General features: G+C 46.7%; 1 protein-coding gene across 1 annotated transcript in view; it reads right to left on the bottom strand.

Moving 5' to 3' along the window:
• Positions 1-22,933, bottom strand: part of USPL1 (ubiquitin specific peptidase like 1) — a 162,741-nt gene extending 139,808 nt beyond the window's left edge. Inside the window, exon 1 of the mRNA XM_081197896.1 lies at positions 22,919-22,933. The gene's annotated coding sequence lies outside the window, so the exon portion shown is untranslated. The remainder of the gene's footprint in view (positions 1-22,918) is intronic.
• Positions 22,934-23,348: the final 415 nt, after the last annotated feature.

The raw sequence follows: 23,348 nt of genomic DNA on the forward strand, positions 1-23,348 counted from the left end.
TTGGCAGACCCTCACGCCCCATCCACCGCAGGCTCTGTTGGAACCTCAATTCCAGCTCTCCGCTGCTGTGCATTGCTGGCTCTGCAGAGGGCCTATCCACTATGAGAGAAAGGAGCCCTGATTTATTTTCGATTAGCTTTGGCAAGGAGGTGGGTTGAGGGAAGGCTGGCCAACGCTGGTGGTTATCGTTCATAATGTATAAATAGTCTTTCCCTGCTGTTATGAAGCAGCTTGGAGAAGGAGACAAAGCACAACTCCCGGCTTCCCTGCATCACTCTCAGCTTGGTGACAGAGAAGCACGGAAAATTTATCTCCTGCTGCCTCCTTGCTGCACGCTAGAGATGCAGCGTTTTCAGTGACACACCAATCTTGCGTGGGGGGTGGGGGGGACTGCCATTAGTCACAGAACACAGAGTCGGCCCAGAAAGATTTGTACACTCCTTAAAAACTTCCTGTCAACACCCCAGTGAGCTGAGTGACAAATAGTTAAGGAAGCCCGAAACCACTTAAGTTTGTCAGGGTGCAACTGATGGAAATAAATGACTGGAAAGGGGTTACCTCTCCCATCTCCGTAAAAGCAGAATTTATCTCATCACCTTGCACTTGCCTGTCTTTATTTTTTTAAAAAAAGAAGTCCCAAGGTTTCTCGTGTTTCTGATTTACACTGAAAACCTCCCACTTCCCACGAGGACACAGAGCTTGTTTGTGTGGGTTTTGCGGTTACCGAGAGATAAAAACCCATCAACTCAAAAACATGTTTTTTCAACTGCTGTTGCCCATGTCAGGTTATTCACAGGTCACAGAGTTTCTCCATAGGAACTGCAAAACCTACATTAAGACAATACCTTTATCCGGTGAACCATCAAGTCGCAAGAGTGTGCACAAGCTTTTGAGAGTTCTCCAGTGCTCTTCAGCAGGCTGAAACAGTAGGAGAACCAAAACACAGCCATCCTTCAAAATCCACATGTGTCGGAAATTTGCTATGCAGTTCTCCAACCAAATAATGTTTACAAGAATGCATATAGTAGGGGAAAGTGTGCATAAAAATGAATATTCACTGAAAGATGGGCTAACCTTGCAGGCCTTTCCAGCGATTCTATATTAGTGAAAATAATGTACACAAATGCATTTTATTAGGAAAAGGTGCTTGCAAAAATGTGTCCATTAGTCAAAACTGCATACAAAAATGTGTCTGTTATGAGAAATTCATACTAAAATGCTGAATAATTTTCATCAGGGAAGAAAATTTGCAAATTGCTGCAGAAATATGGAGATCTGAATTTAAAATTGGAAAAAATGAGAAACTGAGAGAACTGATATGGACAGATTCAAGTAGGTCTTGGTCTCCCGTAGTCAAAATAAATAAAAAATATAATAAATTATAGTTTTAATAAATAAATTAAAACTATTTTATCTATTAAAGACAACTGAAGGCGGCCCTGTTTAGGGAAGTTTTTAATGTCTGACGCTGCATTGTTTTTAATATTTGGTTGGAAGCCACCCAGAGTGGCTGGGGAAACCCAGCCAGATGGACGAGGTATAAATAATAAATTATTATTATTATTATTATTATTATTATTATTATTATTATTATCATTATCATTATCATTATCATCACCATCAATTAAAATAGAAATATGACGGGCGGGGGGGGGGGGGACATACCACAAGATTCATGGGTATAGAGATGAAATTGTATTCCACAGTTGTCTGAATATGAATCTAAAATAACATTTCTATAATATGAACTGCAGTCACCAGGATTCCCTTTTAAAGTGGCACAAGAGTGCTTTCCATTCTGGAGGAAATCAGCTCTGAGTGCTCACTGGAAGGACAGATTGTGAAGCTGAGGCTCCAATACTTTGGCCACCTCATGAGAAGAGAAGACTCCCTGGAAAAGACCCTGATGTTGGGAAAGATGGAGGGCACAAGGAGAAGGGGACGACAGAGGACGAGATGGTTGGACAGTGTTCTCGAAGCTACCAGCATGAGTTTGACCAAACTGCGGGAGGCAGTGGAAGACAGGAGTGCCTGGCGTGCTCTGGTCCATGGGGTCACGAAGAGTCGGACACAACTAAACGACTAAACAACAGCAACAAGAGTGCTTTAAATGTGTGGTGTGGATGTGGCCTGCTTCAAACTGTGACCTGACTTCTGGCAGAAACAGGCAAAGGGAGAAGATCTAAGCAGTTGTCAAAGCAACACTTCCATGAACTCTAACCAGAGAGGGGAAGATGGAATGATCAAAGTTTGAGCATAATGTATATGGCAGACAGGGGAAAGTTAGACAGCAAGATAGCTCTGGATTGGTCAGAATCCCCGACCACAATGTGGATTTCTCCACCAGATATATTCCTGTCTCTCCCTTTTGATTTCTTCAAATTGTATTTCAAATCCCCAGAGCATCTAATTGTTTCTGTGCAATATCTATTGTGCTTAGCTGAAGCTACAAATAGCTACATGCAATCTTCCTCTTCCTGAGATAGCCAGGAACAAACATTTATTGGCTGGGTTCAGTTGCAAACCTCTCTTATCAGATGGCATTACAAAGGAAAGTCTTGCTGTGTACGCAGCAGCTGCATGAACATCGAAGGTTTTCATTACAGCAGTATAGTCTTCTCCCACAGCTGTAGCAACAGCTTTCTAATGCAAGCTATGGGTGAATTCTGGCAGATATCAAGTGGAAAGTTTGGCTTGCCAGAACAGCAAGCGCAAAGCAATGTTTATAAAGTACATTTCAAGCTCATCTGGAATACAAACAGCTATACATTTCCATGTTTTAAAAGTTGTTAGGATTTGCTTATTCCCCTCACAAAGCTATAATTCCCAGAGCTCCCTTGAGTGTTAAACTACCCTGGGAGCTGTAGTTCTGTGAGGGGAATAGGGGTCTCCTAACAACTTCCACCACCCTTAACAAAGTACAGCTCCCAGAATTGTTTGGGGGAAGCCATGGCTGTTTAAACTAGTATCACTGTGTTTTAAATTTATGGTGTGAATGAGGCCTCATTCTAGGTTTTGGACCCTTCCATATGTGGAGTTCTGCAAAGGCAACACTGAGGCTAAGGAGGAGGAAACTGACAGCCAGATCCAACCCTGTAATCTTTGAATGATGGGTGGTACAACAACAACAACAACAATAACAGTAGCAGCAGCAGCAACAACAACAACAACAACCCAAGACTGGTTGTAAGTAAGAAGGTAGGCAGGTGGGAACTGGCTGAGGGCAGACTCAAGTTAGTGAGACAGTGCCCCATGGCCTCCAATATTTCTCTGATGAAAATAGGGACATCCTATTCCATAGTAGTAGTAGTAGTAGCAGCAGTAAATTTTATTATTTATACCCCATCTTTCTGAGTGGGTTGTCCCAGCCACTCTCGGCAGTTTCCAGCGCATATAAAAACATAAATAAAACATTAAACATTAAAAAACTTCCCTATACAAGACTGCCTTCAGATGTCTTCTAAAGGTTGTATAGTTATTTATCTCCTTGGCTCAGGCGTCATATAACTCCATACCCTCCAACATTTCTCCGGTGAAAATAAGGATGTCCTATGGAAAAACTGGACATTCCGGCATCAAATCAGAAACTGGGATGGCTTCTGTAAATCTGGGGCTGTCCCTGGAAAATAGGGGCACCTGGAGGGTCTGAATGCCCCATCTACCCGAATGGATCAGCCTCCATTGCTATCATTTCCCCTAGAACAAAATGGCAGGCACAGCACAACCCACCCTGACCCACTTGTTGGACCACTGCTCAATCATGCCATCATCAACTCAACGTTGAAATTATTATTATATTTATACCCCACCCATCTGGCTGGGTTTCCCCAGCCGCTCTGAAAGCTATTGTCTGCCTCTAGCCACAGCCATTTTTATACCCTTGGAACACTGACTGAAGGGAATATCTTGTCAGAGGGTTTTGCAATCAGTCTGCCACTTTCTAAGCAACACCAGGGACCCTGAGCATAGATGAAATACATGTGTTTCTTAGAAGTCAACCCCCTTGGGTGCTCAGAAATCTGCAAAGACGAAAGACCAAGCTGAACTGAAGCGAAAGTTATGTTTTAACTTTTCGCAAACGAGCTGGATCCAGAAGTCTGCGTTCCTTCACATCCCGAGCGACACGAAGATACACAAACTTGCTAATTGGCCGGCTGGCAACGCTGTAGCAGCAGCCGGACTGTAAGAGTGATTGGAAAGATGAATTCAATTACGCTCGACGTCTTTTGACGAACTGTGTTGGGCGAGGAGTGACAGGCCCTGAAAACAAAGCCTGAGACATGTACATTTGCAAGTGTGCACCAGAAGTGAACTTCGACTTCCCTTCAGCCTGGGGACTCAGCATGTGTTGAGGATGGTAATAGGAAAGGAGGAGGAGGAGGAAATCCTGGGAATTTGCAGCTCTTCCTTGTGTACGCTTGAGCCCAAGTTCGCCTCCCTAGGAGTCTTTGAAACAGACAGCGGACTGGGCAAGCAATTTAAGGAATTGCTGGAAGGAGCAGCACCTCATCTAAGCAACCCCTTCCACAACCTCAACTGCCATAGGATCCATCAAAGCAGAGGGTGGTGAACCTGTGGCCCTCCAAGCGTTATTTGCCTCCAGTTCCCATCAGCCCCAACTAGTGTGGTCAAAGGGCAGTGATGATGGGAGTTGCAATCCATCAGCATCTCGACTCTTGCTTTAAACTGCAGGGAGATGCCTCATCTCCCTTTGAAGGGCTGTCTAGTATAGCTGCCTTGGGCACTATATGGAGAAGGAGCAGAACCTGAAAATAAATGAACTGCATGCATATCCAGGTTAGAACAGCAGCTCCCCCAAATCTGGAACTGACCCTGAGTGGGTGAGATGATGTTTTTATTTGCCACTTGGTTGTAGGTGGAAAGAAAGCAAGTCTCACAATCTGGGTGACATATTCAGAGTGTGTGTTTTCCAGGCAGACCTAAGCTCCCTTGCTGCTCCTTTAAGAAATTAAGTACTAAAAAAAGGTAAAGGTAGATGACCCCTGGATGGTAAAGTCCAGTCAAAGGTGACTATGGGGTGCGGCGCTCATCTCACTTCAGGCCGAAGGAGCCGGCGTTTGTCCACAGACAGCTTTCTGGGTCATGTGACGAGCATAACTAAACCGCTTCTATTAATGTGCCTTGAACAACTACTTTGGGTTGGCTGCAAAGAGTAAAAATATCTATTTTTTTATGAACACATAACTTTTCATATGACCATTTTATTTAAATGTATTTCTTTTGAGCCCGGTATAGTTGTCTGGTTAAATAACTGTTTTGTTTTACTACTTCCCCATCCCCATTAATTTTATAAAATTGAGTGTTACTGACAAAATCAAATAAAGGTTATTGACTCATATGAGGGAAAAAATAAATAAACAACTAAACTGCTTCTGGTGCAACAAGACACCGTGACGAGTGCCAAAGCACACAGAAACGCCATTTACTTTCCCACCACAGTGGTACCTATTTATCTATTTGCACTGGCATGCTTTCAAACTGCTAGGTTGGCAGGAGCTGAAACGGAACAACGGGAGCTCACTCCGTCACTGGGATTCGAACTGCTGACCTTCTGATCAGCAAGCCCAGGAAGCTCAGTGGTTTAGACCACAGTGCCACCCGCATCCCTTTTAGACCTTTACCTTTGAAGAAATTAAGTACCGCCTACTGTGAGTAATTGATATACAGTGGTGCCTCACAAGACGAAAAGAATCCGTTCCGTGATTCTCTTCGTCTAGAGGTTTTTTCGTCTTGCGAAGCAAGCCCACTGACGGACTATAGGATTAGCGCTATTAGTGCTATTAGCGGCTTTTAGCGGCTTTTAGCGGCTTATCAGCTTATCGGATCAGCTGATAAGCGGCTTAGAAAAAAAGGGGGGGAAGGGGAAAAAACCCCGCAGGAACTCGCAAGACATTTTCGTCTTGTGAAGGAAGCCCATAGGAGATTCGTTTTGCAAAGCACCTCCAAAACGGAAAACTCTTTCGTCTAGCGAGTTTTCTATCTTGCGGTGCACCACTGTAAAATAGTTAGCATGAAAGCAATCAGTTAGCAAACCAAACATCATTTAGAGACACAAGTAGGCGCTTGCAGACTGACCAAATTGCATACTGAAAGCCAAATATCAGAGTCAGACCTTAAGTGCTACTGTCTTATCAAATAATGCCAGCCTTCAAATAATGCAAGTTGTCATCAAATAACTGTCACAGTTCCAACAATAGCCTGTAAAAGAAAAAAGAAAAATATCAAAATGCCATTGTATGTCTACGATCAAATACTGACTGGCACTTGACTTACATTTTGGGGAATTAATTCAAAAGCTTTCATTGGAAGGTTTCTTTCATTAGGACTAGTGGGCACTGCCCACACCAAGCTCCCTCTACTCTCAGCCAACCCCCACCTGTCTGCCTTCTCATTTATAACCAGTCCAAGCGGGTAGCACTGTTTATCCTCCTTACAGTGTTGCACTTGCAGAAGTCAGCAGGAAGGAGGATGGGTACTAGAAAACTAGGATTAGTTGGCTCTGCCTGTCATTGTGCTAGCTTCCCCTACTGTAACTGAAATTGAAATTGAAATACTTTATTGTCACTTGCACAACTTGTATACAGTGAGATTACACGAGCACCCCCCCACTCAGTCTTAATTCCCCTCGTTTACTGACGCACACCCACCCAACCTGAAAGTCAGTTGTCCTGTTGTTATCTTTTTATTCAGCAGCCTAACAGCCCATGGATAGAAGCTGTTCTTTACCCTGTTGGTGCGACTAATCATGCTTCTATATCTTCTGCCTAAGGGCAGGAGATCAAGAAAGAACAAGAAAGTACTGCTGGTCTCTTTGCCATTCCCAATGAGCACAGCTGCTACTGGCGTAGACCAAGTGGTGGATCAGCAAAGGAGATACAGTAGCTGCGTCTTCTCCCACTATCTCAGAACTTTTGCAGAGGCTCTCTGAGCTGAGATCTGACAACCCTCCGGTGCAGTGTTCTGCAAAATGCTTTAACTCATTGCCATTTCTAGTACTATAATTCATAAGGCCCCCTTCCCTAACATGGCAAGATCTTCCCAACCTCAATGAAGCAAGTTTTGATTCAGGTCTGTTTGTTCAATGAAAGTCTCCAGCAACAGAAGCAGTTTTCTTTCCTCCATTCATTGCCTTGTGCTTTTGGAGCTTATTAACAGTGCCTGCAGTCTCACACACTTTTTATGCCTGGGCGCTTCTAGTCCTGCTGCCCTTGTAAGCTTATCGTTGTGGCGCCACCAAGCTGTCACGATGGTCCCAGAGAGCACTTTGCCCCCTCCCCCAATCTGGTGCCAGCACTGGAAGACAGATTCCTGCCCGGGGTGTGTGTGTGTGTCTTAGAATCCATCAATTAAAATATAAAATATTGAAATTGTACAGTGGTACCTCAGGTTACATATGCTTCAGGTTACATACGCTTCAGGTTACACACTCTGCTAACCCAGAAATAGTGCCTCAGGTTAAGAACTTTGCTTCAGGATAAGAACAAAAATCGGGCTCCAGCGACGCGGCGGCAGCAGGAGGCCCCATTAGCTAAAGTGGTGCTTCAGGTTAAGAACAGTTTCAGGTTAAGAACAGACTTCCGGAATGAATTAAGTACTTAACCCGAGGTACCACTGTATATTGTCAGACGTCAAATGTTGATGTAGAACACTGATTTTGCAAATTGTTGAGTTTGAAAATGTGCAGGTGTGGGTTTTCAGGACAATTTAGAGGGCAAATTTATTTATAATTTGAAGATCCATTTGATAGTTATTCTGCAGCTTGTGTGTGTATAGCCTGGGGAAGTGAGCTGGGCTGAATGTGTTTTGATACTCGCAGACAGTATTATGTCACCTTACTGGCAATGTTACCAAATGGTTTTATGAACCTTCTAGGATTAAAGATCCAGGCAAACATATACTCTTTATATTTCCTGACTTACAACCTATTTATTAGGGTGTTCTGGGCCTGTTATGATCTCCTAAAACCCTAATTTATTGTGGCTAGTGCTTAAGCCTGTGCTGCTATGGTGTGCAGTTACAAAACCAAGCACTCGGTTGCAGCTTAGTTGCTATGGATAACTGTGCAAACCGTGAGCCAAGAATGTGGGAGCACCACTAAGGTATCGAGAGAGCCAGGGTATAATAGCAGCTGATAAAAAGCAGGGCTTCTGGGCTAAGGCTGCGATAAGGACCCTTGAAAGACTCAGAAGCAGGCCAATCTATAAAGTACTGCTGTGCTGGAAAACACAATGACAAGGCAGACAGTTGGGTGCTTTTTTTCTTTTTCTATCCCAGAGACAAACCTGGTATTGTTGGTGCTTTGTCTTGCTAGATTTGCTGCATCAGGGCATCTGCGGCTCGAACAAGGAGGCTCATGGTCATGATCCAAGCAGATGCTTTCCTGCATTTTCCCTCCTCCAAAGTAGCCTCAGTGGTGGCTCGTTGGATGTGGCAGCTTTGAAGGGTGTCTCCCCCCCCCAAAAAAACTGCACTGTACATTTTATAAACATTATTATTAGCATTAGCTTCTGATAAAGTGTTATGAGCTTGGAAGGGGTGAGCTGCATGCTGAGACTCTTCTGATTCTTGGGTCCATCAAGTGTTAAAATCTAAACAAGGATTCAATTTACTGAAATATGTGGACAAGTCTCGTGGTACTGGCTATTTAAGCATGGGCCATTAAAGGAACAATCATCATTCCCTTCCAGAGGTTCCAGGCTCTTACCCAGGGCTTAGTTTCCTCGGAGTGAAGGAGACTGAAGTGTCAATCACTTAAAAGTGTTCGTCGCACATGACATGCACTGTCTGGTTGAAATCCTGACCACTGCCCTGTAAAAGGTAAGCAAATCAGTGCCACTAACTCCCAGGCTGCAGAGAAGGGGACAGGGCTGAGAGAAGATAGCTTGCCACAGGTCTCTTTGCCAGTTCTCCTTGCAAACTGTTGACATGTTTGTGTTACTAGGAGATACTGTAGCTCTGTACACACCCTGGAGAAGGGAAAGTGCCAGAGAAAAGAAGCTGGTAAGATATGAATCTTACTAGCCAGGAGGTGATGTAAAGTCAGGCTAACACCTACAAGTGCCAGGCGGGCCATGAATTTGACTTTCTAACATTGAAGTTGGCTGATCTCATGAGGAGTTAAAAGGCATGAGTTAGCTCATCTCCTGAAACCGGCTGTCTAGGAGAGTGAAATGGACACATACCTTGTTTATCAGAAAGGTGCATGAATCATGCTTGTAAATCCAGATAAACATATGACACGCTTTTCTTTTTTTGAAACAATATTACTTTGAGAGGAACTCTAGACTTCAGAACAGCATCTAGTGGCTTGCATGTTTATGGGGAAATGCTGTTATTAGTTGTCAGGGGTACAGGGACAGAGGCACAGGGAAGGCAGGAAATGGAGAGCGATGGAGAGGAATCCCAGGACAGCGAGGAAGAGGATAGCAATGACGCAAGGGATTCCATGAGTCTCTCCAGCGAATCAGAGGATTCCCAGAAGGGGGCGCCTGTGGTGAGGGCAAGGGGAGCCCCAGGGGGAAAGTGCCAGGAGCGGGGGGCCAGCAGGGGACCCCAAAGCGGCAGCTGGGAATCAGGGCCAGCCTCTCCACCAGAGCGCAGCGAAGGGGGGGGGAGGTTCCAGTGTGTCAGAGGGAGCAGCTCTGGCGACAGAGAAAGGGGAGGGATCAGAGCAAGCCGTTCTCCCGGAAGAGGAGGAGGGCAGTGAGGGGAGTAGCATAACTGTCAAAAGGAAGGTCAGAGGTTGGGCGCGCGCGCTAAGTTCAAATGAGGAGGCGCGCGGAAGAACAGGGAGCCCGGAGGAGGAGCCAGGACCCAAAGCCCGCAGGAGGGGGGAGGAGCAGTCTGGAGATTCCGCTTCAGGAGAATCCAGGAGGGGAGGAACCCCGGCGGGCAGAAAGACCCTGCGGAAAAGGAAAGAGAGAAAAAGGTGGAGCAGCGTTAGCTTATTAAACTGGTGTAGGGGAGGGACCGATTCAGAGGGGACTTCTAACGTCTAAGGCTAAGAGACGCGGGGCTGCACGCCTCGGTTGTGGAACCAATAATGAACTGCAATAAACGTCCTTGTATATAAGAAGAACTTGGCGTTGGTCTTTTGTGAGCTGAGACCTGAGGCAGCCCTGACATTAGTCGTCCTGATAGTTTTGATCAATTGACTGTACACAGTGTTGTACAGTGTTACCTCGGGTTACAGACGCTTCAGGTTACAGACACTTCAGGTTACAGACTCCGCTAACCCAGAAATAGTACCTCAGGTTAAGAACTTTGCTTCAGGATGAGAACAGAAATTGCACAGTGGCGGCAGCAGGAGGCCCCATTAGCTAAAGTGGTTCCTCAGGTTAAGAACAGTTTCAGGTTAAGAACGGACCTCCAGAACGAATTAAGTTCGTAACCAGAGGTACTACTGTATTCTAATTTAGCTAAAGTAAGGGCCAAAGCATGGGACACGGGTGATGCTGTGGTCTAAACCACAGAGCCTAGGGCTTGCCGATTGGAAGGTTGGCAGTTCGAATCCCCACGACAGGGTGAGCTCCCGTTGTTCGGTTCCAGCTACTGCCCACCTAGCAGTTCGAAAGCACGTCAAAGTGCAAGTAGATAAATAGGTAACGCCCCAGTGGGAAGCTAAACGGCGTTTCTGTGCGCTGCTCTGGTTCTCCAAAAGTGGCTTAGTCATGCTGGCCACATGACCCGGAAGCTGTCTGTTCGACAAACGCCGGCTCCCTTGGCCTATAGAGCAAGATGAGCGTGCAACCCCAGAGTCGTCTGCGACTGGACCTAACGGTCAGGGGTATCTTTACCTTTACCTTTAAGGGCCAAAGCAGATGTTACATTAAGAAGGTAATAAAAGCCTGCTGGATCAGGCCAGTGACCCATCTAGTTCAGCATCCTGTTCTCACAGTGGCCAGTCAGATGCTTGTGGGGAGTCCACAAGCTGGACATGGAAGAGAAGAGAGTAGACGTCCCCCTGCCCAAGAGAGTGCAATGATTTACAGGCGATTCCTGCCAGACTAAAGCATGCACAATTGTGTGTGTGTGTGTGTGTGTGTGTGTGTGTGACTACTCTCTATCATCTATCTATCATCTATCTATCTATCTATCATCTATCTATCTATCTATCTATCATCTATCTATCTATCTAATCTATATCTATCTATTTATCATCTATCTATATCTATCTAACATCTATCTATCTATCTATCTATCTATCTATCTCTATCTATCTATCTATCTATCTATCTATCATCTATCTATCATCTATCTATCTATCAATCATCTATCTATCTATCATCTATCTATCTATCATCTATCTATCTATCATCTATCTATCTATCTATCTATCTATCTATCTATCTATCTATCATCTATCATCTATCATCTATCTATCTATCAATCATCTATCTATCTATCTATCAATCATTCTATCATCTCTATCTATCTATCTATCTATCTATCTATCATCTATCTATCTATCATCTATCTATCTATCTATCTATCTATCTATCTATCATCTATCATCTATCTATCAATCATTCTATCTATCTTTCTATCTATCTATCTATCTATCTATCTATCTATCATCTATCTATCTATCTATCATCTATCTATCTCTATCATCTATCTATCATCTATCTATCTATCTATCAATCATTCTATCATTCTATCATCTATCTATCTATCTATCTATCTATCTATCATCTATCTATCTATCTATCTATCTATCTATCTATCTATCTATCTATCTATCTATCTATCGCTATCTATCTATCATCTATCTATCTATCTATCTATCTATCTATCTATCTATCTATCTATCTATCTATCTATCTATCATCTATCATCTATCTATCTCTATCTATCTATCTATCTATCTATCTATCTATCTATCTATCTATCTATCATCTATCTATCTATCATCTCTCTCTCTCTCTCTCTCTCTCTCTCTCTCTCTCTCTCTCTCTCTCTCTCTCTCTCCAGTGCTTTTTCTCTAGACGAAAAGGTGCCAGTACTGTGTACCTTTGAGGAGTCTCACCAGGAAAAAAAAGCACTGGTTCTAAGGCATTTCTCTTTCCTGACTCTCCCCATCATGACCAGCATGTCCATGTAAAATGTAAGGGCAGAAGCAGCCATTAGTTCTTTTTTTGCGGGAAGGAAGGAGATTCAAACTTTGATTCTTGATTTAACAAGGCTCACCAGGATGAGGTGTGTAAAGCTGTGCCTTACATCACGTCAAGGATCTGTTTAGTAAACAGATGCTCCGTGACCTTTCTCTTACCCTGGAGGGTTTTTCTTTTTCTTTTTTAGCGAGCTGGCTGCCATCTGGACCCTTTCGTTTTCTATAATAACCAAACTCATATGCACACAATTGCCACTGACAATGGATCTGTGTTCAAACCCCTGGATAGATTGCATTTGTGTGAATCCAAGAGAATCCCCTATTGTGTCAGTGCTGACGTAAAAGAACACTTGTGCTGCTAATTAATCGTCCCGTAGGGTATGCTTGGTGGCTCGGGGGGAGACTTAAATTCTCAGGTTTCCGTGATCTTTTCTGCCAAAGGATATTTTCTGGAAGACTTGCAAGGACTGCATGCATCTCTTGCTGCTGTGTACTTCAGCGCATGCAGCAAAGATGCATTTAGCTTCCCTTTGGGTGCCCATAGGCGGAAAATGTGTGATGAATAAAATAATTCTGGAGCTTAATTCAAGGATTGCATGATCCAGCTAGTATGTAAAAACACAGACAATTTTTTTTAAAAAAATCCCAGGAACAACTGCCCCAACTAAACTCTGAAACACACAATAATTTTTGCTGCTTTGAATAAAAGTTACACGCTACAACTTCGCTTACGTAAAATACTGCTGGGGGAACTGTGCCACTTTATCAAGCCACGGAAGAAGCCTTCAGCTGCTGCCAACTCTCCTGCAACTTCAGCGTGCAGTTGTCTTGTTGAGATATAAATGCAGCTGGCATGGAAGTGACACTGGGCATTGTGGAAGGCCTGTGGCTCAGGGGTTAGAGCATCGGCCTTGCATGCAGAAGGTCCCAGGTTCAATCCCCAACATACCCAGGTAGAGCTGGGAGAGACCCTTGCCTGATAGCCTGGAGAGCTGCTGCCAGTCAGTGTAGACAACACTGAGCTAGATGGACCAGCGGTCTGACTCAGTGTATGGCAGATTCCTATGCTCCCCACTGCGCTTGGAAGGGGACCCTTTCTGGCTTAGCGAGCCTGGCACAACCTTGAGCAATACCCTGGTTCTCTAAGATTTCCCAGAGTTCCCTTGGGGCAAAAAACAGGACCATGACATCATTCCTTGAGGCCGCCACTTCCCATATCTCGACACTTTCAACATGGCAAGAAAGAAGGGAGGAGGAGGAGGAGGGTGATATGGGCAGAGCTGCCACTCCTTTGGGAGAAAATGTATGTTCTCATAACCTCCAACATTCCTCAGATGAAAATAGGAACATTTCTTACTCCCCTGCCAATTGATCCTCCTCACCCCCCCCCCCATTTTTTGTCTCCCCACAAATAGTATTTCCTATCAGATGAAGGGTGAGTGCCTCCACCACTTCAGCAAAGGGACACAGCATACACATCCTCCATTGACCTGAGAAAACCCCTTAATCCTGATTTGAGGTATACCTGAAGGAGCGTCTCCACCCCCATTGTTCAGCCCAGACACTGAGGTCCAGCTCTGAGGGCCTTCTGCCAGTTCCCTCCCTGCGAGAAGCAAAGTTAGAGGGAACCAGGCAGAGGGCCTTCTTGGTAGTGGTGCCTGCCCTGTGGAACGCCCTCCCATCAGATGTCAAGGAAATAAACAACTACCTGACGTTTAGAAGACATCTGGAGGCAGCCCTGCTTAGGGAAGTTTTTAATGATGTATGTATGTTTTAATGTATTTTTAATCTTCTGTTAGGGACGCGGGTGGCGCTGTGGGTAAAACCTCAGTGCCTAGGACTTGCTGATCGTAAGGTCGGCGGTTCGAATCTCCGCGGCGGGGTGAGCTCCCGTCGTTTGGTCCCAGCTCCTGCCCACCTAGCAGTTCGAAAGCACCCCTAAGTGCAAGTAGATAAATAGGTACCGCTTTATAGCGGGAAGGTAACGGCGTTTCCGTGTGCGGCGCTGGTGCTGGCTCGCCAGCTGCAGCTTCGTCATGCTGGCCACATGACCCGGAAGTGTCTTCGGACGGTGCCGGCTCCTGGCCTCTTAAGCAAGATGAGCACGCAACCCTAGAGTCGGACACGACTGGCCCATACAGGCAGGGGTACATTTACCTTTAATCTTCTGTTGGAAGCCGCCCAGAGTGGCTGGAAAAACCCAGCCAGATGGGCAGGGTATAAGTAATTAATAATAGTAACAACAACAACAACAGTGGTACCTAGGGTTAAGAACTTAATTCATTCTGGATGTCTGTTCTTAACCTGAAACTGTTCTTAACCTGAGGTACCACTTTAGCTAATGGGGCCTCCCACTGCCGCCGCCGCACAATTTCTGTTCTCATCCTGAAGCAAAGTTCTTAACCCGAGGTACTATTTCTGGGTTAGTGGAGTCTGTAACCTGAAGCGTCTGTAACCTGAGGTACCACTGTATTCGATTCTTTGGTAGTTTTGCAAAAAGAAAAACACACGCAGAGAAATCATTTTTGGAAAAGTGGCAAGATGCACAAAGATACAGATGTACAAAGCATTTAAAAAACAAAAAACAAAACAAGACTCCTTGTGCTCCGCTCTGCTCCCCCTTTCTTCCCACTCGGGGCAGCCCTGCCATCTGCCTGTACCTCAGAGCCAGGGCATCATGTGAGGCTGGGCTTCAGCAGCAGCAGCCTCCCCGCCCCCCACTCTCTCGCTCTCCATCAGCTGCTATGAGCTGCCCAAGGGAGGAGGCCTGCAGCAGCAGCCATGGAGAGGCTATGGGATGCTGCTCTGCAGCCACAGCTGCTTGGGACAAGCGCCGGCGCATCCTCTTCCCTGAGCGCTGCAGCAGTGGCACTGGCGGCGGGAAATAGGGACATTCCGGGATGAAATCATAAGCCGGGATGGCTTTCCTAATTCTGGGGCTGTCCCTGGAAAAAAGGGACACTTGGAGGATGTGTCTTCTCTGTCGGATTGTTTTCTGCCTGTAGTTCTGATCCTGTATGAAGAGGGCATCAGAGTTCAAAGGCAGAGAAGCTGGTAAAGTGCTCTTTTTTCCTACGCCTGCAGAATGCAAAGGCAAGCTGCTTACTTGCAGGAGTTGTTATCTCTCCCACCTATTGAGCCAAATATACATTCAGGAGGAGGAGAGAGGCGGCCATTGGCTGAGAAGGAGTGACTCAGCCTGCCTCTCTTGATGCAGCAGCCGAGCTACTGAGTTTGTGCTTGCAGGGAGATTGCCTCAGTCTCAGGGGCGGCGACTTATAAAAAATATTGGGGGGGCCCATACCGGGGTCCTGCCGCTGGTTCGCTCGGGTAGCCGGGAGAACGCAGTTCGAGGTGGCGGTGTTGGGGAGAGACCCTCGCTCAGGGCGCCACTAGACTTGGTGGCCGGCGGCCTATCTGGGGGGTTTTGGAGCGTATTTCGGCGGAGCGATTGGGGAGGAGGGGGCTTGTTGCCGGATTCTTCAGCTGGGCCGGAGATCCGCTGCTGGGGGGTCCCTGGGCCGAGTTGTGAGCACGGCCTGCTGAAGGGAGATCCAGCCGATTGCGCGACGGGGACGGCCGGGGCTCTCCGGCTAGGGCGCGCGGCTGGCTGGCTGGCGAGGGAGCAGGTGAGGAGGAGGCGGGGGTCCTCACTCTCTTAGGAAACGCACCCGCGCGCCCGATTGCCACGAAGTCCGAAGGGTGCGTGTGTGGAATTAAAAAGCAAAAACGAGATACGGGCAGGGCAGGCAAAGAGTTTTCTGCAAGAGGATGGAGGGCAGGTTGAAGAGAAAATCACTCAGGATGAGACAGTCAAATCAGCCATGATAAAATGGGCTCAGGATATTGGGTATAACATCATGTTTGAGGACTGGGAAAGGTTATGGACCACCGGAATGAAATTCACGGCATGTAATGCCTTGAAGGAAAATATTATGAAAATGATTTATAGGTGGTACATGACCCCAGTCAAGCTTGCAAAAATATATCACCTGTCTGATAATAAATGTTGGAAATGTAAGGAGGCTGAAGGGACATTCTTTCACCTCTGGTGGACTTGTCCAAAAGTGAAGGCCTTCTGGGAAATGATCTATAATGAGTTAAAAAAGGTATTTAAGTATACCTTTCCCAAGAAACCAGAGGCCTTCCTCTTGGGCATTGTTGGCCAGAAAGTGTTAAAGAAGGATAGAACTTTCTTTATGTATGCAACTACAGCAGCAAGAATACTTATCGCAAAATATTGGAAGACACAAGATTTGCCCACACTGGAAGAGTGGCAGACGCAATTGATGGACTACATGGAACTGGCTGAAATGACTGGCAGAATCCGAGATTTGGGAGAAGAAACAACGGAAGAGGACTGGAAAAAATTTAAGGACTATTTACAAAAACAATATAAGTTGTATGAATGTTAAAAATTTACACGATTCGGAAACTATAGCTTCAGCAATTAGATTTGGGAAACAGGAAATTATATTTTAAGTAAGAAAAGGTCAAAATCTAAGGTAATACTATGTTTAATTTAAGATATAAGTAACTGATGAAAAGTATGTTAAATTTAGAGGTATAGTATTTGAAAAGTACAAAATAAGGTACGAAACAAGGTAATAATTTGCTGATATCTTTATTATAAAGAATGCAGGGTAAGGGAGATGCGAGGAAGTCCAGTTAGTTATATAAAAAATGTGTTGAATGGTTGGTTTTCTTTTCTTCTTTTTCTTTTTTTCTTTTTCTTGTTCTTTTACTTTTTTCTTCAGTGTATGTTTCTAACTTTGTATTTGAAACCTTAATAAAATATTTATAAAAAAAGAAGAAGAGAAAATCCTTTCGCTTTTCTGGGGCTCAGGGAAGTCTCAGAGCCGGAGGTTGGGGAAGGGACCCCCTTTGCTCTGCCCTCTTCTCCCGTCTTAGATTCGCATGGGGGTCCCCGCCCGAGCTTGCCTGGCCACCGGGCCACACAAGGGCCGCGCTCTACGCGGCACACCTTGCTAGCCGCGCAGCTGTCCTCCGCGGCTGCGGAGCGGCCCTGCGCTGCCAATGACAAGCGGGCGACGTCGCGGGCGGGGAAGGCGTCGCTTTCTTTCCCGATCCTGCATCCTCCCAGTCTTCCAGCCCTTTTTTGGGTTGGAAGCTCGTCTCGTTCGCCCTTCTCCTTTCTTCACCCTGCGCGCAATTTTCCTCCCTCGTCTCCCTCCTCATTTCTCCTTCCTTCCTGACTGACTGACTGACGGGCTTGGGCTCGGGCTCGGGCTCGGGCTCAGGGTCGGGCTCGGGCTCGGGCTCGGGGTCGGGCTCAGGCTCAGGCTCGGGCTCGGGCAGCCACAGCGTCGGCGGTGTTGGCGATCGGCGGCGCGGGGGGATGGCCCTCCCGGGGGAGCCGGCGCTGCTCAATGGGGTTGCCAAGGAGACAGGCCGGCCGCCCTCCTCCCCCGGCCCGGCGCCCCCCGCCGCGCCGGTGCCCGTTATCGAGCTGGTGCGCGCCGGGCGCCCTATAAAAGCCGCGGACGCGCCCACCGCCGCCCGAGATTATTGGGGGGGCTGAGCCCCCCCAAACGAATTTTTGAGGGGGCTCGGGCCCCCTCAAGCCCCATGGAGTCGGCGCCTATGCTCAGTCTCTCTCCCTCTCGCTCACTTATTTACACACTCAGCCTCTGTAGTTTGCCCTTTGACAACGAGGCACTTGTGGTTATCGTACGCAGCATGTATAATCCTGCATCTGAGTGGCAAGGGACTCCAGAGGTTCCTGTGCAAGGGAGATAAGGCCACTGATTTACTGTCCCAAATGGAGTGGCTGTTACTTCACTCTCTAAAACAAGTGTGGGGAACCTTTGGTCCTGCAGATGTTGGCAAACTACAACTCCCAGCATCCCTGGCAATTGAGAAGAAGAAGAGTTTTGGATTTGATATCCCGCTTTATCACTACACTAAGGAGTCTCAAAGCGGCTAACATTCTCCTTTCCCTTCCTCCCCCACAACAAACGCTCTGTGAGGTGAGTGGGGCTGAGAGACTTCAGAGAAGTGTGACTGGCCCAAGGTCACCCAGCAGCTGCATGTGGAGGAGCGGGGAATCAAACTCAGTTCACCAGATTATGAGTCCACTGCTCTTAACCACTACACCACACTGGCTCACAATTGGCCGTGCTTTCCTGTGACTGGTGGAAGTTGTAGTTCAGCGACACCTGCAGGGTCAAACGTTCTTCACCTCTGCTCTAAAACCACAGATTTAGAGGATATTGTTTTTATTCAATAGGTCAGCTGGACTCTGCAATTGCACTCAACACCTATCCGGAAAGGCATCCTTTCCTAAAAAAATAAAAATACCTGCCCAGTGGCATTGGCTCTGCTCCCAGCCCTCTTAGATGATATTCCAGACACTGTATCGTATTCTGCTGTGGCAGCACCAATCACAGGGTTGTCTGTCATACACTTCCCCTGCCCGTCTGTAAGGGACACCAGCTCTGAACCGGAAACTTCTCCTTTGGCAGTTCAGTACAGATTTAACCATTCCAGCTAGGGGATATCTGCAGCAGCACGGCTGACACTTTGCAAAGTTCTGCCCCTATGGCAGATAATTTGCAACAACGGTAGGCGTGGCCACTTTTGCAATGCTAAAAGGAGGAGACGAAACACCTGGAAACAGAACAAAAGAGAGCACAGATTGGCACGTGCTAATACATATGCGTAGCTGCCGATTTAATGAGAACATCACAATGAGTACAAGACCTCTTACCACCAAAATGGGGAGGACTGTGACCAGGTGGCGGGGGGGGGGGGCGCATCCTGTTTCACCACCTGAGGCAAAATGAGATGTGCTGCCCTGGCTACCCACCCCCCTGCTTCGCCTCATTCTCTGCTGGTGGAGAATTGGCACCGGCACCAATTTCTAGTGAGATCTCATGAGATCTTGTTGAAATCTCACGAGATTTTGCACATTCCAAGAGATCTCCGGTGAGATTTTGGCGAGATCCTGCCAGAAACTGGTGTTGATGCCAGTCGCGTATGAGGGGGGTGGGTGGAGGGGGCAGGCTGCCCTGGGTGCGATCTGGGTTTCTGTTTTTGTTTTACAAGATGGACCGCTGCCTCCCCCCAGCTGTGGAGCGGCGAAGGGCACATGTGCAGTCAGTATGGGCGCTGCCGCATGTGCACAGTCCGATGGGGCTGCTGCATGTGCACAGCGTCCATAAGGCTTTCATACGGCTGTCGCTCGCACGACGACCGTATGGGCTTTCACGTGGTTGTAATATGATTGGGCTGTCACGTGGGCGCAGTCCAATCGGGTTGCTGGGTGGTTCACCCCGCCCCTTGGCGTACTGCCCCGGCTGACAGAGAGAGTTTCTCCGCCACTGGTTGATGCTTCTCTGCCAGTGGCTTCACCTCAACTCTTGGGCAGGCCTAGCCGGGCCTTCCCAGATGACCAGTGTGCCTGCTTTGTCTGTTGTTCAGATGCTGTGCCTTCCAACATTTCTCTGATAAAAATAGGCACGTCCTATCTGTCAGGGAACTGCCATCGGAGCTAGAGGCGGAGGGAAGGCTCCAAAGGGATGCAGGAGAGGGTCCCAGTAGGGAGAGAGGCAGCCCATCTGCTGGGGAAGGAAATCAGCGTAACACCAGTGGAGAAGGGGGGCAGGTGGGGGAATCGGGGAGGAGGCTCCAAGACTCTTCGCTGGAGACCAGCGGAGAGAGTACGGGTACTCCACTGCCCACACCCTCCCTGCGCAGAAGACTTCCGCGCAGGGAGAGTAGGAGGAGACTTGGCGTCAAACAACTTTTATGCTGGAAAAGGTTTAAGAAATGCCCACTGATGGATTCTGCCAGCGACTGAGACAGTCACGGATGCTGGAGGCTGCTCAGTCAGAAAGGGTTAACCAGGTAACCTAGCCAGGAGTGGCGGCAACTTACGCATGAGCAACCCCTAAACCTATTACACTATCCCATCATAATAATGATTTTATTATTTTTATCCCAATCACTTCTGACTGGGTTGCCCCAGCTACTCAGGGTGGCTTCTGACATATATAAAAACATAATAAAACTTTAAACATTAAAAAAAACAACGGAGACCTCTGGAGCCCCTCACCACTTGGAGATTAGGTTGTTGAGCGTACAGACACACTTATATTCTATATTTACATGCACTTCTGTTGTCCTTTGTCAGGACACACTTATTTTCAAAGTGTTTTGGTGGGTTTCTTTTACTTCACAAAGGAGATTTGCAGTGTAGGGTGCAACTGCCTTTCACCCCAAAAAATCCCTGAGGGAAGAACAGACTATTTTCTCAGGTAAATTGACAGACTGTGTGTGTCAGGGATGTGTGAAGCTGCTCTCACATAGAGTTGGCTGAATTCCCACTACCAAGTCTGATTTGGAATCGGTCCCAAGAAAGCGGATTAGTAGGATGTCTGCTGCATATCCATAAATCTGTCAGTCCCCATCCCCGCCTCTCTGTTGATCAGCTGCAATTTTGGGCATTTAAGCCTCTGGTGATGTTATTGCCTGTGCAAAAGGGCTAGAGGCCTTCACAACTGCTGAAGTCCTCCTTCCACTCAGATCACTCTTTGGCAGGTAGAAAGGACTCAGCCCACCCTGAGGGGAAGGACGCAGGAGGCACAGGAGTCTCACAGTCTCTGGTGTCAGAATTCTGTAGGCAACAAAGGACTCTGGGAAGATCCCAAGCCCTTTGGGAGCATCCAGGTATGCCCGCTGGATGCTCAAACATGTCCAAAAAGGGCAATCCTGTGGGAAGCAGTCCTGCAATTTTTTTTACTGGTTACAGGAGTGTGGGAGTATAAAGCAATATTATTTCATACCGGGGAAGTGGTGTACTTTATGATTACAAGATAGCACTTAAATTGTCCTGGAGGCTCCCTTCCTTTAGAGTGGAGGAAGCACACAGCAGACTTAACAATAAGCTCCATGTTCCCAAGCAAGCTGTAATTCTGCCCAATAGGACACTCACTTGGCCCCGTTATTTGACAGATAGGCCATTCCTTCTGGGTGGTTGACAGCTATACGGAATATGGCGCCATAATTGGCCCTTCTGAGGCTATAAATGACAGGGAAGCCCTTTTCCACCCAAGCGGAGAGAAGGACCTTAGACTCAGTTCCTTACAGAGAGATTCAGCCACTCCTCTTCCTCCGCACATCCTCTCTCTCCCTTGTGCTTTTGGGAGATATTTCTCTCCAAACACAGGCACTGCTGATGCTTCTATTCTGCCACTCTCTCCCTACAACAACGGGTGTGTACGGAAAACGGCTTTTCAGAAACTTGAAACGGATGTGACAGAACTATGGTTGCCTCTGGTGAGTGCATTCATCTGCCCACTGCCCTCTTTGAGAAAGGGCTGTGTAGCTCAGTGGTAAAGCACTTGCCTTGTGCAAAAAAGATCCCGGGTTCAATTCTCAGGCATCTCCAGGTAAGACTCCTGACTGAAACCCTGAGCAGCTGAAATCAGTCAGTATGGACAATAGCGAGTGAGATCAGTGGCGGACTTTGGACTCTCAGATTTCAGCAGTGCCCTGTGTAATGCCAAAATTTGGTGCCCCCCGCCCCTTGCATTCTGTTCTATAGCATTGTTTGGGCGCCCCCTGCGGTGCGGCTCCCAGTGCGATTCCTGCAAAGTTGTGGCCTTTGTGCTCATTTTGAGACCTAAGCTCAGCACCACCACCCATGCAGAAGCAACTAGGGGTGGATCTACACTATAAATAAGTCCGAAATTAAATCGTTATAACAAAAGAAAAAAAACGCTGTGGAAAACCATGTAGATATTTAATTTTACTCTCCAGCGCCATCTGATGTTGCATGTTTATAATGCATTCACAAAGCTGTTTCTTTACTAATGTAGCTGAGTCCTAGGCAATGGGGCTGATTACTATTTCTGGCGCAGTCAAAGTCTCAGTCAAAGCAAGTTGTTCTGAACAAGGCATTTATCTTTCTTAATGAAATGTTATCTATTGCCTGCTCCATTGTTTGTGTTCTGGCTTCACCAGCTGAAAGATGCATCACATCCTCCAGAGCAATGGGAGTACGGCGCATGATGAAATCGAGCACAACCTGTATGATGTAACAGCAGCCAACACAATACTGACTCAAACTGGCTCCTTTTTCTTTCATCATAGCTTTAGGAAAAGGCATTGGCTCTGTTAGTATCCCCCTAGGTAAGTCACACTTTTGAAAAAGAAAAAGAAAGCTCTGTATCCACACTATGACTTCACTTCTTCCCCTTTCATTCCAATCAGGAGTGCCATGAGCGCGCGCGCACACACACACACACACATAGAAACATATGTGGCAAAATCCTTTAGTGAGGTAGCCCACTAAAGACACTTCACTATGCCTGTGATTTCTATGTGCTACATGGGGAAGTAGTAGTAATGATTGCAAAAAAAAATTGTGTATCAGCAGGGCCGGTCCTATCATTAGGCAGAGTGAGGCAGCTGCCTCAAGCAGCAAATAGGGACTGCAAATAGGGGGTGGAAGCATGGTGCTGGAAGGAATAGGGGCTCTGTGTGCAGTAGGGCTGCTCTGCATCCCAAAAGTTGCCCTCAGGTGTGGAGTAAGACACCACCCTATTGCCTTTGCTGGAGTAAGATTCCACAGCCAGTCAGGCTGAAATCTGTGGTCACATCCACACCGCACATTCATAGCACACTGATTCCCTCTCAAAGAATCATTGGAAGGGCAATTTACTCTTCACATAGCTATAATTGCTAGCACTCTTAGTACAGTTCCCAGGATTATTATTATATTTTTTTGGGGGGGGGGATAGCCAGATGTTTTCAATGTACCGTATTTTTTGCACCATAACACTCACTTTTTTCCTCCTAAAAAGTAAGGGGAAATGTCTGTGCGTGTTATGGAGGGAATGCCTATGGGTGGCATGCCTATGGATTTTCCTCCTCTAAAAACTACGTGCGTGTTATGGTCGGGTGCGTGTTATAGAGCGAAAAATACGGTACCTTGTGGAGGTGACCAGTGTCTGGAGTTGCCTCAGGCGGCAAAAGGTTTTGAGCTGGCCGTGTAAGTCAAAATGTGGGGAGGATGCAATCTATACAAATGTACGCTTTGAGGCTGTATAATTATGTCAGTAATACTTCAACTGCTGTGGGGCTGCTTGTTAGCACATGGATTAAGGGAACAGTGCCTGGCAAACAAAAGTCCTTTCAGTGGGCCAGGACATTGTTAATTTCTGGGTTCCTTTGCAGTTCCATTTTCGAA

This window comes from Podarcis bocagei, assembly GCF_964188305.1.
Source record: "Podarcis bocagei genome assembly, chromosome: 6".
Classification (NCBI taxonomy): domain Eukaryota; kingdom Metazoa; phylum Chordata; class Lepidosauria; order Squamata; family Lacertidae; genus Podarcis; species Podarcis bocagei.